The sequence below is a fragment of the Cardiocondyla obscurior genome, linkage group LG24, assembly GCF_019399895.1.
Source record: "Cardiocondyla obscurior isolate alpha-2009 linkage group LG24, Cobs3.1, whole genome shotgun sequence".
NCBI lineage: Eukaryota > Metazoa > Arthropoda > Insecta > Hymenoptera > Formicidae > Cardiocondyla > Cardiocondyla obscurior.
The window spans coordinates 597,918-614,025 of NC_091887.1; the positions used below are offsets into that span (position 1 = coordinate 597,918).

At 45.6% G+C, this 16,108-nt stretch overlaps 1 protein-coding gene and 1 long non-coding RNA gene across 4 annotated transcripts in view; one reads left to right on the plus strand and one right to left on the minus strand.

The window, feature by feature from the left end:
- Window positions 1-16,108, plus strand: part of Slip1 (SLo interacting protein 1) — a 148,669-nt gene that overhangs the window by 99,212 nt on the left and 33,349 nt on the right. The window lies entirely within an intron of this gene.
- The window catches only part of LOC139111454 (uncharacterized), a 31,765-nt gene continuing 24,057 nt past the window's right edge, over window positions 8,401-16,108 (minus strand). Inside the window, exons 3-4 of one of the 2 annotated variants that reach the window (XR_011547209.1) lie at window positions 8,975-9,100; window positions 8,401-8,828 (exon numbers count right to left, since the gene is read on the minus strand). This is a non-coding gene — a long non-coding RNA (uncharacterized lncRNA). Of the gene's footprint in view, window positions 9,101-16,108 lie in introns of both variants that reach the window. The other variant, XR_011547208.1, reaches the window with a different exon arrangement.

The following is a 16,108-nucleotide window of genomic DNA, read 5'->3' on the forward strand; positions in this document are numbered from 1 at the left end:
GTCCCGATCCGACATAATTCATTTGCGCGACGATTCGTCGGAAATGCAACGCAAAATTTAATGTCCGTTCCCATCGCGTGATTTATTTGCTTTACGAAAATCGGGCTCGATGTAGATTATTCGCCGTTGAACGTATTAATATTAACTGAATATTCAACGCGGCGGACGTTAATGCAAATTTTTACAGCGACATCGGGCGTTATTGGTCTCAATTCACCTTTACCATTCATAGGAATTGATCGAATTTTGCCTGGCGATTTTAATTTTGCGCAATCGAGAATTATAATTAGAACGTAGGGGTTCGCTTCGGGCAGGGGTGCGGCTACGAATCATTGCGTCCTACTTTTTTTTTATTTATTTAAAACGGAATCGAGATAAAGTCAATCTCTAATTTCTTTTTTTTTATCAACAAATTTTTTTTATTCCCCAATTTTCTTTGCGTCGAGTTTATCAATCGATAGATCTCCCAGATTGTTTGTAATGTATGTGAACTTTCTCCGTTTCATCCATCTCTAAGGGGGGAAAGAAAAAAAAACAGGGGAGTGCCTCCGTAAATAAGTCGCTTTTCGTCGTTCTCGTGTGTCGCGTGTTTCACGTGTCTCGGGGAAACAGTTGTCGCCAGATAAAACGTCGAGGATCGTGACGGCAGTAGGTCAGGAGAGAAGCGGGCGTGGAAAAATGGAGGAAGCGCGAACGTGGCGAACAGGCGCTCGTTAATTTTACAAACTCGGTTAAGCACCCCAGTCTAGCGCGTTCTCTTTCCACCCCTTTTCCTCCGGCCCTCCGTTTCCCTCCGGACGTCTTAACTCCGACACGATCTCTCGGCTTTCGCGTGATCCCACCTGGAAACGTGCACGCACGCGGCTGCGGGAAGTGCGAGTCGGGGACATTTATTATTACGAGCTGTAAACGGCATTTAGCCGTGTCAACTGCGAGCGTATTTTAGGAAACTCTTTGTATTAATAATTCCTTGGTAAATTGGACCGTCATGTCGGTCTCGAAGTAACGAAAAAGCACCTCGGAAGAGTAAAACGAACGAACGGAAAAAGCATTAGTCAGAACTAGGAAGCAAGCCCATTACCATTGCACTCTATTTTTTTCTTTTTTTTTTTTATTATAACAATGGGGTTACTTTTTTCCATCTACGTACGGCGAGAATATTAGTGACGCAGTTACATTTTTTACGAAACCAATGGTTATTTTTATTGCTCTAAATATTTCAAATCAAGGTATATCTGGCACAGTATCGAGAAATGTCATATTAAATTCGTAGAAAAAAAAAATTTTTTTTTCTGAAACAAATGAATACTGCGAAAAGTTAAAGAGCTTATCGGTTAGCGAAAGTGATTGTCGAGCTAAATAGTAATTGTCGAAGGAATAGATTGACGTATCAAGGGCTGCGAGTTAGAAGTACAAAAGAATCGTCGCGGATCGGCTTAAGGGGGTGATCGATATTATCCTGAATAGAGATTCGTCGCGTACGTTCAATTGAAAAAGACGAACGAGCTTCCGTCGTGCGCGAGAACGGGGATTCCCGCGGGGGTTTTCTCACAGCCAGCCAAGCCAGCCGGTCCTGTGATCCACCGGGGAAAAGTTTCTCAGACGAGGAAACGTCCAAGGAGGACTCTCTCTTTCTCCCCCTCGCTAGAATCGTCTCGTGATTTCGCGTTTGTAAGGAGTTCGAGGCTAATTCGCGATATCCTGCGAAGACGGGACTCCTATCGTCTCTCGCGCTCCCCTTCGGTCCCTACCCCCTCTCCCTCTTTCGTCGTTTTACCGTACCGAAACTTTCCTCCCACGAGGGAATTATTAGGAAGTTGGCCCGGCCGAAAGTCCTTGAAGGAGTTGCGTGGGATCTTGAGGAGAGGAAAGTTTTCCCCGGCGGTGCTCGAATCTAAGGGTTAATTGTCGATTCCCCCTCCGCCCCCCCCTTCGCTCCTCTCGCTCGGGGCGGTTGTCGCGAGGGTTATACTTTAAACGCTGTGGCCCGATTTTGTCGACGTCGGTTAATGCTAATTTCGCCCTTAGTTGGTCGCATAATTACAAGTCTGGCTTGAGAAACAAAATGACGCGTCATTAAGGATAATGGTCGAGATCTTACAATGACGATAGTAAAAAAAAAAAGAAAAAAAAAACATTTGCGGTGGAATTAGAATTCGAACAAACTTTTTCTCTTGCCCGGCGATGTTAAAAATTGGCAATTACGTTCTCGAATGCGGCTGTTAATTGCTAGCGTATCTTCAGGTCGCATCTCGACGTCGCGATCTCGCCTCACGATGATATATGTGGAAATAATACGTATTTCAATAATCCGCTGTAATGTCGCGCGCAAATTGGCTATTAGGGACCACTTGGTCTCCTCGGGGGCCGGCGAGGTTAACGTCGTGACGTGACAATAACTGATTACCGGATTGATCGATACGTCGCGCTAACGCGAAATCCGCGTAGGGCGTCATAAAGTTTCGTTCCCTCGACGTTGGCCCGAGCCGTATATTTCTCCCTCGGAATGGAAACGTATATTTTCGCGCGATGTTGCTGTATTTATTTTCACCCTCCCGAAGAACGCGTGTCTGTGCTCGACGTGGCGGACTGTGGCGGACGCTTGCCCTCTCATTTTCTTCGCTCGCGAGAGACGTTGATGAATAATATGCGGAATGGGTTTTACGCGCCGGCGACATCGGACGCGATTTATAATGGTGCTCGGAATTCGCGACGGCACATGATCGCAGACACGGAGACCTCCGGAGCTTTACAGCGGCGCGGCCATGAAAATCCCCCCCGTTCTCCTCCCCCGCGCGATGCATCAGCCCGAGTTAATTATCGTGTCCGAACGACAGACAGCCGGACGAGCGTAACGAGACCTCGGCACGACGACGACAACATTTCCCCGTCGTCGTCGTCGTCGTCGAAAAACGAATTCCACAGCGAATTCCGTAGGCACCCACCGTTCTAATCGTCGCTCTACTCCATCTACCTCGAAAAATTTCCAGACGAGATTCTTCGGCCTCCTACACGTTTTTCAACCGAGAATCCCTCCGCAGCGAGTCGTCTCTCTGAAATTTTATCGCCCTTGCGGCTCTCTCGCCCTTTCCCATCGATATCTTTATACTATATTCCTCATTTAGTTTTCCTGAAGTAATGTTCTTTAAAAACGGCGCGTCCGACAGTAGGTACTCGTCTCGCGTAATGAAGTTATTTGTTTCAAAAGGAATTTACTCCGAAGTTGCCGAAAGTAAGCCGTGATATAGAGATACGTCTACGTTTATTTTAGAATGCAACTTTGCGCGCACGAATGTTGCAGACGCGTGGAACTCGATGGTTACAAACGTGCTCGCCGGGGGTTTAATCGATGTAACTATTTCGGGAGCTTTCGTGCCAACGACACCGATGTTTGCATTCCCGACGTTCTCCTTGAAGCTCTCGTGTTCCGGAAGAGTGTCTGAGGCTTCCTCGACAATAAGTTTCCGCTAGGAGGAATATTGCGGCACGCATGCCTCGGCTCTCTCCTCTCCATCTATCTTTAATCCCCTTTCTCTCTCCCTTCTCTTTCCACCCTCATTCCCCCGGTGCCTTCTCCCCTCGTCTCACGCTTTCTTTCATGTGCGGCAAAAAAGCGCCGGAAGAATGGGCGGCTTTAATTTCATGGAGATCGTATCGATCGCCGGGCTTGATGAGCCCAAGAGACAAGCGGAGAAAACTCGCGGGACAAATTCGGTAGATTCCGCGGTGGAATTTAATTCGACGTTGTATTCCTCGCTCCGGCGTATTTTAATAATATGCGCGAAAATAAAAGCGTTCAAACAGCGTGCCGCACTTTCCCTCATACGGTGCGCAATCCCCGAGGTTCCCGACGAATCTCTCTACCTCTGTTTTTTACTTTACATTTCTCGCGCAACTCGCTGCGATCCTTTCGACACTCGAATCCAAATAATGTGTCCCTTCGAGCAAACTGTTGTTACACGTGATAACGCTTTATTCCTTCTCGTCATTTATCACGGCTCTCCGCTTCGACATCGCCCGCTCTCTCGCTGCAGCGAGGTTTTTCTCTCGGTAAATAACCACTCGGCGACGGGGAGGGTCATTAATGCACATGTCGCGACGCTGTCGCCAGTCGATCCCGCCGGGTAGCGCGGATTTAGTCGAGCGGTATTAGTCCGGGACCCGAGTGCGTTGCACGTCATGTTACATGTCGCCGGCGACGGCGACTGCGACGGGGACGGGTCAGAGGGCTCGCCTCTCTCGCGCCCGCGCCACTAGTGGCGGTTCGAAACGAGCTCTTTCAATCTCCTCAAGGCTGCGGATTACCGGCGGATGACTTTGAAGAGAAACAAAAAGCCATTGTTGCTGATTGCGTCTGTTTGTTTTCTCGACCCGCCAAATGAACTGCCGCGCCACGGGCGGACCGGGGGAAAAGGGGGAGGTAAAGCGAAGGGAGCTCAGGGCGGAGAGACACAATTTTAGAGCGCGAAGAACAAGACGGCCTCAAGAAGGAGAGGATCGCGCGTTCTATAAAATTTAATTTTCCCCTACTCTCTCTATTCTTCACCGTTCTTTCTTCCTACCTCTCTTTCTCGCTCGGAAAAGAATGTTCTTCAAGGAGTTTAACAAACTTGACAAATCGGATTGCGGTTGCACGAGAAACAGAGCGGGAGACGAGGGGAATGATTTAAAAAATAAAAAAAGAAGGAGAGAAAAAAAGGGAAAAACCGCGAGAGCAAGTTTCGCGGATAGCCGGGCGTACCCTACGAATTATACTGTTTTTGCCGCCATTCACCGTGATTGTGCTTGCCCGGCCGTCGTTTTTACGGTCAACGCTCGACGTCGAGAAAACACCGTGCTCGCCGCGGAATTTCAAGTGCGAATCTGCGGCCGGAATCGAGAATCCCTTTGCCATTTCACGCTCGCGGTCGTTACATTCATCCCGAAGGCGTCGCGAGCCCTTTTCAAAAAGCTGCACCTTTCCCTCCTCGCCCCTGCGCCCCGTCTCGCCCATTTCCCGGCAGAATTATCAATTAACACGCGAAGTTTAATTCGCGACGGAGAAGGAGCTTGCCGTCTACTCGTCTATTCGCTCGCCTTCTCTTTTAACGGGAGAAAGAATACGGGCGCGGAGCTGCCAACATTTTCTTCAAAAGCTCGAATTATGGGAGATCGTGGAGAATTAATGGCCTGGCGCGTCGTCTTGATGGAAACGCTTAAAGGCATTTCGCCGCGGACTCCGGGGAAGTATAGTTTAATTTTGCTCTAATTTGGTGGGCGTTTAATAGAAGCCTTTCTCTGTACTTTGCCATCGTCTCCCTATTTCCCAGTTGCCCTCCGTTGCGTACTTAAACCCGCGTTTCTCCGCCGCGCCTTTCACCGGAATGCGCCGCGCGCTTCTTTTACACGGCCTACCTTTTCTGGCCGCTTTGTGCCATTTGTTACATTTATGCATACATTTCTCAAATTGTAACGTATAAGTATTGCAGTTTTTAATTATACCGACGATAATTTTTGCCGAGTGTCACAACCGAAATTATTTAACGTCGAAAAGTAGATAACTTTATTACGACGAAATGCGTCGTCGAGACGGAAGCGAAGGAAAATGTTTTTTCGCGCAGCGAGAAAATGAAGACATTTTGCTGTTAGTAGGGACAGATCGCGTTACATTTTTCCTCCCGGAATGTACTATTTAATCCATTAACGACCGCGTTTCAGTTTTAAGGTGCAATTTATTCGCGAATAGGATAAATTATAAAAAAAAAAAAAGAAAAAGGTAATTGATCTTAATTCATACATAAAGACGAGTCTAAAAAATGAGACTTAAGCTGTCAATGAGTTACCTAACTTCCGTCGGAAAGATAGTTACGCAAGCATATGAATTTAATGAGCAAAATCGGATTACCACTTGTCGCTGATGGGGATACGCAAGATTCCATAACGCGACGTCAGAGGCACGTAATTGAACGGCGGCTCTTCAGGGTATAAAGTAAAAGCTGTATCGACGGTCTTGCGACAGTGAAGTGCGCGAAATAAGTCGTGTATTCTTTCGAATAATATCGCTTCACAAAGTCGCCTTTTCGAGGATTACGACTCGCTGCGATAACTAAGACGATGAACGTCAGTTTGAGTGGCAATCTAGCAGCATAATTTCCGAGATATTTTTAATCTTTTTTTTTTGCAACGCGAAATATCGGAGGATTCCTAAACGTTTATCAATGAAGATCTATTTCACACGATTTGGCGAAAGAATGGAATTAATAATCAGATGGAATAAAAAGGGAGAAAAATATACGCAAAGGGGTTTTTTTTTTTTTTTTTTTTTTAATTAACATGGAATTTTAAATATTCGTCGCGGCGCGTGAGGATCGGGCTTCTTTTGTCGCGGCAATCAGTCGTGTTTATAGTAATTATTCAAATTAATACACTAGCGGGACGAACGCGAGAATGCAGAACGTTTCCGATCGCTTGTGGATAACACTCGGGGGGACGCGAGGGAGTGCGAGACCTGCTGTGCGATTGGCGCCTGTTCTCTCGCTTGTTTTGGGATTCCAATTACTCTTCGAGCGACTTCCGATAGCGTTCTCGCGACGTCAAAGGGTAGCACTCCCGCTTTGAGACCGCTTTCGCAACCGATGGCAAGGCAACATTGTTGGCTTTACGCGACTGCCACGAGATAGACTAGCTTCGCGCGGCAAATTAAAGATAAGTGTTCGATAATCTGTTAAGCGTATTGCTATTTACCATCGAGAAGTATTTTAGCAATTATTATCAATCAACGTTGCGACAAATAATTCATTTATTAATTAATTAATAATTTATTGTTCGTTAATAAAGTGTTATTAGTACGTTTTCGTGACTCGCAATTTATAGACTGAATCATTCCCGTCGCGCGATCCAATCGGATGGTTACTGTGTCACCATCTCGGTTTTTGCCTCGATTGCGAATCAGAATAACACCCTCCCGAAGTTTTACAAACAAATAACGATGCAATTAAGTTCCTTCCTACCTTCCCCTCCGTCCCTCCCGTATATCTGACGTGACTCGGTAATTAAGATCGCCCTGGGGTCGGAGTGCACTCGCGGGTGGTATCGACGCGCATTTTATACCGTCGACAATTAGTTTTGCAAGTTGTTTATAGCAATTATCCTGATTGATTTTAATTGTCCCTCGACCGCGGATTTTCTCCGCGAAAACCCCACTTCGCTATCATTTGTATTTAATTAGTCAATACAAGGTAAAAAAAATATTTTAGCAGAGTTCGGAGGAGCGAGCAATTATTATTGAAAAGCGGATCGAAAGTATTAATATTATTTTTGTTATTAGACGATATTCGCGAATTATTTTTGCCACGTCAAAGGATCGCGGAGTTTCGATCGGGCAATTTTTTTCGAGCCACTTCCGGCTGCGTAGCTCGATCCGAGACGCGCGTCGCGCAGCGAAGTTAAGGGCCGGTTGCGCTTCGTTAATTGCGCCATTTCCATCCCCAAGTTTTCCCTTCTCTCTCCGACTCACTTTACCCCGTCCCTTTTTCTCTTCTTCTCTTTCCCAGTGAATTTTCGCGACTGTCGACGGTTGTCGTTAATTACTATCGCGGTTGCTTCTGCCGCGGGTTTTCCAGCGGCGCGCACCTCGGATTTACGTTCATATGAGGCTTATCGCGGATTATCGCGTCTACGAGACGCGTGTTTCGCAAAATTAAGCTGTTACCGCCAGGATTTCGCAAGATCATCAAATTATATCTCTTAGAAGTAGGCTCTCCACATATTTCTTTTTTTTTTTTCCCCACCCGACGTTTCCGGATTCACATATTTAACTACGGTTTTAATTCGTTTCTTTCTCGCTTGTCTCAGTTTAACATAATTGGCTTTTCCGAAACGTTTGCTACCGTTTTATTTTTTTTTTTATTATTAAATAATAATAACCGATAAAAAATTGTATTGTTCTATATTATTTTTATATTATTATTCGTTATGTGACAAGTATTATATTTACTTATTTATTTAGAAGAAATTATGCGCTCGCTATGCGCATGCAATTTTTTAAGGAACTCTTAATTACAAATTACAAAAAAAATAATTGTACCACTCACCAACTTGCATGAGCTTCAGCGAAGTTGAATAATTCTGCCGGTGACTGCAACATAAAATAAAACATTAATGTAGACATGCCTGTATATGAGTCAATAAGATTAATAAAAAAAGTTTTTTTTTAAATAAAGATTTTTTTTTTCAATGTATGCTTACCTATAAGTTGCTCCCCCGATGCACGATGCCCCCCGGGCCTGCTCCTCCTCTCGGATGGGACGTGACGAGCCATCTTTTCGCGCACAGGTCACTCGCGAATACCGACCGTGATTTTACATTTCCGCGAAAATTACTAATCTTTGACGCGCGATATTTTTCGATACGTCTGAAAAAAAAATCCTGTAAAGAAAAAGAATTAGTAGACTTACCAATCTGCATACAGCGGAGTTGTAGAGTTCTGCTGTTGGCTGAAACATAAAGAGAAAAATATTAATGTAGACATGCTAGTTGGTTCATAAGTTTAACAAAAAAAAAAGTAAAAGTTTTTTTTTTTTTTAAATTTAATTTAAAAAATTGATATTCACCTAAAAGTTGCTCCGCCGATGCAGGATGCCTCCTGGGCCTGCTCGTCCTCTCAGATGGGACGTGACGAGTCATCCTTCCGCGCACATGTAACTCGCGAACGCATTTCCGATAATAAAATAATCGAGAAAAAACGACCGAAAACTGGCGGCACTCCCGAGACGACCGACGAACTGACTGTGGTTCGTATTGTTGCTATAATCGGCGTACGGTTTTCAGCTGAGTGTTGGCAAGATGATCTGTAACAAATAAATGAATAAAATTAAATTATAAAGATCTCAATAATTATTTAGAAAAAAAAAAAGATTAAACACGTCTCTGATTTTTTAATTTAATATTACAAAATTAAATTAAAACGGTAAAGATAAAAAAAATTAATTCTCACCAGTGGGTTGCTTCTTCGATGTTCGATGCCTTTCCTAGGTCCTCCTCTTCCTCCTCTCGGCACTGGCCAGTCTAACGAGGATGTCTGGTTACTGCTCCTTCATTGAATGTCTTTCTCTGGTTTAATCTGAAACAAAAAAATTATATTTTATTAGCAAAATTGACGAAAGCTAAACGTACTGCGTTACAAATAATTACAAGTATTTTATGTGAAGTATTCACTTCTCAGATACCCGACACGTAAGCATTGTCGATCGCCAAGATTAATTCTCATCACCTAATATTGTATAATAATGTACAGTCGACTACGGTAGCCGACTAGCCGGCACATTGTACTATTCACCTGATCACCGCGCGAGATGTGTACGTCGCACGTGTGACCGACCTCTACTCTCGGTCACACCACGCAACCATAAAAATACGGCAGCGAAAAGATTTTTTAGGCCTCGCATTCCTCTACCACGAACGAGTATATCCCGAATCTATCGCGGACTGGTCAATCGAGACCCTCTTCCCCCGATCCCGACCGTACTCGTGCACGCTTTGTTAACGGCGAGGAGTCGCGAATTTAATGTACACGCACACGTGGTTTTTACTTACTTGGTATCGAAAGACGTGGTCGCCGGTCACGCACAATTAATTCAGGATGGTAATTAACGCCAAATTATATGCCCCTGGCCCGTCGATTCTGCGTAGGTACTTAATACGTACGGAGCACGTGCTGCGTGCGTACGCTTCGGTCGACCGTTCGAGAAGGACAGAGCGAGAGTGGGGGTAGTGGGGGAACGTAGCTAGCACGCAGCACGTACGCCGCTTCCTCCCTCGCACTCCACCCACCCCGCTACCTACCCGTCTCTCTCTCTCGCACTGGATATTCGCGAACGCGCCTGATTAATTATTTGTTGCAAAAATTAATTCTTTTATTTAACGCTATCGCTCGATGGTCCACGACGCTCCGACGTTGACTCTCGCTTGGCGTGAAGCGTCGGTTTTAAGCGGTAACAATTAACAGCTAATTAACGCGTCACGCTAATTTTTTAATATTACAGATAGGATTTTCTTAATAATTAAATAGCAGGTTTTTTTTTGTACGCGTATTAAAATGATATGGAAATAGATGTTCTTCGGTTAATACAATTTTGCAAGAAAGAAAGTGCATTAAGTCTTTAGCTTGCCGCTTTAAAGTGCACTGTTATATGATTTTACACCGGTTTCCGATTAAAGTGTAACCTACGTTACTTCGACGTGCGAAAGATCTTTCATCACGTTCGCGTTTTTGTACGTTCATAAATATTGATGAATCGATAACTCCTATCTCTTTTTATCTTTTTTTTTTTTTTTTTTTTTTGAGGGAGACGGGGGAGATACGCCGGGGCTAGTCCGTACAACGGATGTCAGCTATAGCTGCTCACTATTCATACATAAATATTCATCCGGCGATATTCTTCTCTGTCCCACATGGTCCTGGCGAGTACACGGCCGGTTATCGTTGAAATTTGATATCAAAATTGTGCGCCAATTTTAACTTCCGACGTAATTCACTTGGCGGAATATCCGGAGAACGCAATATTTATGCCTCGGAGTATCTAAAGTATGTTAAGTAATAAAAAAAAAAAATAAAATAAAATAAAAAAGTTATGAAAACGCGTTTTGTTTCAATAAAAAAAAAAAAAAAACGAACGCCGCAGCTGAAACGTAGCGCCGTTAATTTTCGGCCGAAAGTAATTTTGTTAATTCGAAATTCGTTTGATCGATTTCAAGGGGAGTGAGAGGAGGCCGGTGCCGGGCTATCGGCGCGAAATACCTTTTATTATTTTGCGAGCTGACGGAGTTCTCTCGCGGCGCGTAATTCACGTCCGGCTGAAATTTATGGAGCCGCGCGAGAACCCGACGCGGGATGGCATCAGATTTTTACACATAATCGAGAACGGTCTTCCGGCGCGTGTCCTCCATCATCCGGGGGGCTCTTCGAGCACTCCCGCGTCATATCGCCGAGTTTAATAAAAACCGACGGCGTCGGAGAGAGCCGTAGCGAGCGGAATGCCATCCGCACCTGCAACCGCCCGAACGTTTAAGATAACTTACGTTACGGTTAACACGGCAATTTACTGCCAAATTTATCGCCCGGCCGGAGCCGCCGGCCTGACCGGGGATGAGCGACATTTGTTTCGAGTTAGGCGGAATCATTAGCTCCGAGCTTCCTGCAGAGGGAGAGAAGATCGAGAGAAAACGAGAGAAAGCGAGAGAGAGGCAAGACGTGGGGAAACTCATTTTAGATGCGACAGCAGATGTTCGCGCCCAGACATCTCCGCTCGTCAACGGCATGTTCTACATTCACACCAACGATTCGGAATCGAAACATCCCGCTGTCAAAGCCGCGAATAATCCCGGATGTTAAACATACCCCAAGACAGTTGTCAGGCACTCGATATTGATCGCGATTGCATTATTTACGCTGATAGGTATTACGCATTTGCATCGTGCATTTACATAATACCTATCGGGACACGCGTTATTATATTTGTGCAGATTATAATACATAATGTAATGTAACGTAACGTACATAGTGTAACGAGTTCGGGCAGCATCACGATCCGCGGATATAAGAATTGCTTTTTGAAGAGCAGAGTTTTTAATTTTCTCGCGCAGCAGTATAGGTGTAACGTTAATTGCGAAAGTCTCGATACAACCGTCTTCTTCGTCGAGCGGCCAGGATTTATCGCGCTTTGCCGAAGGAAGCCAATCACGCGAGGGACGAGACGAAAATCGCGCGGCACTCCGTCCGGAAACAATAGGAGAAATTGCTTTATGACTCGTATATCGTTCGCTACCGGCGTACACGCCGGCACGTACGTACTCGTATACTGTGGTATTGTGACCACGTAGACCCCAAATGCACCAGGAAGAAACTTATCCAAGTGGTGACGCAATAACATGATCTTATTTAGAATTTATAGTTTTCGAAAGTTGACTCGGGGACCGGCGCGACCGGAAGCGAGCGCTTCGTGATTCAAATGGCAAGCGGGAGAAGCGGCATTCGCTATTCCAGGGAGATAGGCTAATCAACGTGGACAAAGAAACGAAAGGAAGAAAATAAAAGGAGGAAAAAAAAAAAAAAAAAAAGTCAAATTACCCGCAACGAATCCAATCATCTCGGTGACGTTCATCCCGAGTATTATTTATCTCAATTCACCGTCACCTACACACGCAATTTCTTCGGTACCCCACGTCGCTACCTTTACGCGCTTTCGCTCCTTTTTCCGCGAGCGTTCGTAATCCTCCCAGATTGACTTAGGGATTTTCCGGAAAAAGTCCTTTCCCCGTGGGACCGTCGATCTGATCGGGAACCGTTCACGCGGGCTACTTCGTCCTTCGCGCCATGCACACTCGTCCCTATCTTCGCTCTCTCTCTCTTTTTCTCTCTCTTTCGCTCCTTTCCACCCTCCCGTTTCGCTGCCCTCCGCCATTGTAATGAGGAAATATCGGCGGAAGCGTCGCCGGTGGAATCGCCGATGAATTTCGTGCTTCCTTCACCCGGAAAGGGCGCCACTCCCGGGCTGGGTTTCCCGGTTTTTCATGCCGATCGTTACCGATGATCTATGGCATAGGTAGGAAGGATCACGCGGCCTCCTCCTCTTTCTCCTCTACCTTCTACGCCCGGCTCCCTTCGAGTGATTTATTCTACCGGGTACACCCGGAATACTCATGGAGACTGGTAAACACGAGAGATGAGGACGTGGGGCTCGCCCGCTCGCCGGCACGTCGGCGGATTTATCGCTATTTTTCGGCGCCCCGTTACTTCGCGGCTTCCGCGCCGTCGCTATTGTTCCGCCGATCGTGTATCAACGGCGAGGCTGAGCGTTAAATCTAAGCGTCCCAGCGAGAGCGCGAGATTCTTACATTCCCTTTCTCGATCTTTGGTGCCGGGGAGTGGCCGGGTGGGTGCTCTCTCGCGGGTAGGGAAACGAACGGCGGCAGAATAAAACGAAACCGAGGATAATACAGATGTGGCGAACCGCGGGGAGTGAGTCTCGGAGGAAAACTGAAAGGGGGATTTAAAGTGTGCTTGTCGAAAAACTAAATACAACGATTAACTTAATCTTTAAAAAAAAATATATATATAAAAAAAAATAGAAAGAAAGAAGAAGAAAAAAATTATAAAAACCGCGAGCGTATAGACGTCACGTACGTGAAAGGGGTTAATATTAGCAAGCCTATAACGACACGTCCGCGTTGAAGGATAAAATCTATCGGTGCGAGGTCTGCCGGTGAAGTTCACGGATCATACCTGACGCGGAAAGAACAAAAGGGACAAAAAGCGCGATGCCTCGGCAAAGTAGCAAGAGTCTCTTTCCGCGTTATCTAGCAGGGCCGATTAAGACGTCCGCGCGCGGAAAGAGAGAAACGCGGCGCGGACAAAAGCCCGGGAGCCAGCGAGATCGAATTAGAGCCGGTGATGAAATTGATACGAAAAAGAGAAGTCGGCATAGGCACCGTCTTTGTTCGCGGGAAATGGCCGCGCGGGAGTGGCTTCGTTCAAGCTGCCATTCAAGCGAGACAGAATAGATCGCGAGCCGGCGACGGATCGAGGAATGGACGTTGGACACGGGCGAGCATTGTGCGGCCCCCGTCTGTACACGATTCTGTGTAATACGGCGTGAGAGAAAATATTACGTTCTCCCGACACGTCGGGAATTGGTAAGCGCTCAAAGTCACGCCACGTGTCTCCTTCGAGGCGTAATTAACAACGATCGATTAATCTATAAGCAGCAGTGTGTTACGCGTAATCGTTGACGCCCGATTTAACGCGCTCCGGCATAGATTGCACAGTTGACCGCTTTTTCCGCCTTTATTTTCCTTTTTTTTTTTTTCGTATCGATCGACACGCGCCCGCGTCACATGTGCAGCGATTAAGTACGGAAGGAACAATGGGAACTTAATTTGCGATTGAAAAATATACGTATCATGAGCACGAAATCGTAGGTCGTGAATGCAAACGCTCGTCGATGTTGCAGCAAGGATGAAACGATTTTTCTACATTTTTGCTGTTTTAGAAAAATCAGGAGCAACGAGGGACAGACTTTAATATATCCGTAAATCTAGAGTCAGCCCGCTGGCTGCGGAGTCGCGAGCATGGCTGATATTATTACTCGTTCCAAAGTGTTTAATCTTTGTTTCTCAGAAAACGATATTTCTAGGTTGACCTCATTCATTTAGGCCGTCGCGCGTGTCGCTCTCGCGTCCACCCCTTTCCGCTCAAATTGGACGTAAAAAATTGCGTTCGCGAGAAACGCCATCAATTTAATCCCGAGTTTCTCCGTACAGGAACCACACGTCTTATTCCGCTCGGAATCGTACGATGACCGCCGCGCGTGTCGATCATTATTTCTACGATTATTTATTACGAAAATGTTTGCGGAGTCCATTGACGAATCCGTAAAAAAAAAAAAAAAAAAAAAAAAAAGAAGTAGAACGATCGTCGTAATAAACTTTCGGCGCGTTTTGCAAAACATTTTTGATTCCGGCAACTGCTAGCCGAGGGGGAAGTATTCTAAAACGAGCGTGACAAAACTCAGTTATATTACAATATTTCATTAAATTTATACGCAAGCTTATGCGGTAGGACTTTCAGGCCCTGCTCGTTAACTGGCGGTTTCGCACATGTGTGCCTCTCGCACGCGGTGCGTTGAACCAAACTCCACGAAATTTATAACCGGCATCACGGTCGCGGAGAAAGAAGACGTGAGCGCGGGAGCGAAAGGGGATGAGAAAAGAGCGAGCGCAGAAGGAAAGTGGGCGCGCACCCGCGGCATTCACCTTTCGCATATGCACGGAGGGCCAATTTACGTCGCGTGAAATATACATTTCGATCTGTTGCGGAGCGCGAAAGCGAGGCCTCGTCCCGCCGTCGTCGCGCAATTATATATAACTCACGTACGACTCGATGCACGCGGTAATTAATTTTTCAAGCTAAATTCTTTGAACGTCGCCGCCGCTCGGGACGCCCGAGCTGCGATATTTTATTTATAGGAGAGACCCCGGCGATTAGATTTATTGAAGATAAAGCGGAATAGATCGACGGCGTTCTTCTCGAGAAGCTCGGTACCGGCGCAAACGTCTCTTTTTCAAGATTGAGAAGTTACTAAATAACCCGTTCGATCACGAGCTTCCGTCACGTTTGGCGACTCAAAGTGAGAGGGACGAACGATGGATGGTGGCCGGTTCGTTCACTGTACCCTTCTATGTGTGTGTTTTTTTTTCTTTTTTTTTTTCTTTTTTTTTCTTTTTTCACTTGCTCAGCTAACGGGACAATGCTTTAAAGGCCTCCGCCAACTCCCCCTTTTGTCGACCACCCACCCCTCTCTTTTTCTTCTCCCTTCTTCTCGCTGTCTCGCCAAAATTGAAATCTGTCGCATCGTCGACAAAAAGCAAAACTGTCTACACGTCGATGAATCGCAAAGCACCGGACAGACAGTGCCGTGGGCTTTGTGAAAAGAACGATCGAATCGCATCGCTGCGCTCGATCGCAGCATGCACGAAGTCACTTCCCTTTTTTCCTTTTCCTCCTCTCGATCTCTTTTGCGTTTATCATTATTTTCATTAATCAATTCGCGCAGTGTACGCGCGCGTACTGTAATTTTTTATTTATAAGATTTTCGTTAATGATGCTTTCGCTTTGTAAACTGTTTTAATTATTTATGCGTTAATTTCTATTTAACGAATAAAGTCAATCGGAAGAGAAATTTAATACATATAAATGAGCAAACAGTAATGATTTAAACGACTAATATGGAGCTGTTAATTACTAGAATAACTAATATTAGTCATTAACGAGACAGACGATTGATATGCTTTCATTGGCGCCCACGTGCGTCAAACGACGAAGGCTAATGGTTTTTTTTTTTTTTTTTTTCTTTTTGAGATCTTCAATAAGGAGAAAAAAGGGAAAGACTTAAGAAGTTGCCCCCTCGGTGGGAAACGAGGATAAGTGGAAAGAGGAACGACTTGACACGGTGGAGGAAGGGTGAACATCGTCGAGAGTTTTAAGATAGCCGGTATGGGGTAGGATGAATGTCGACGAATAGCGAACGGGGGCTGGCGGGACACTTTACCGGGAAAATATGAGAAAAAAGTC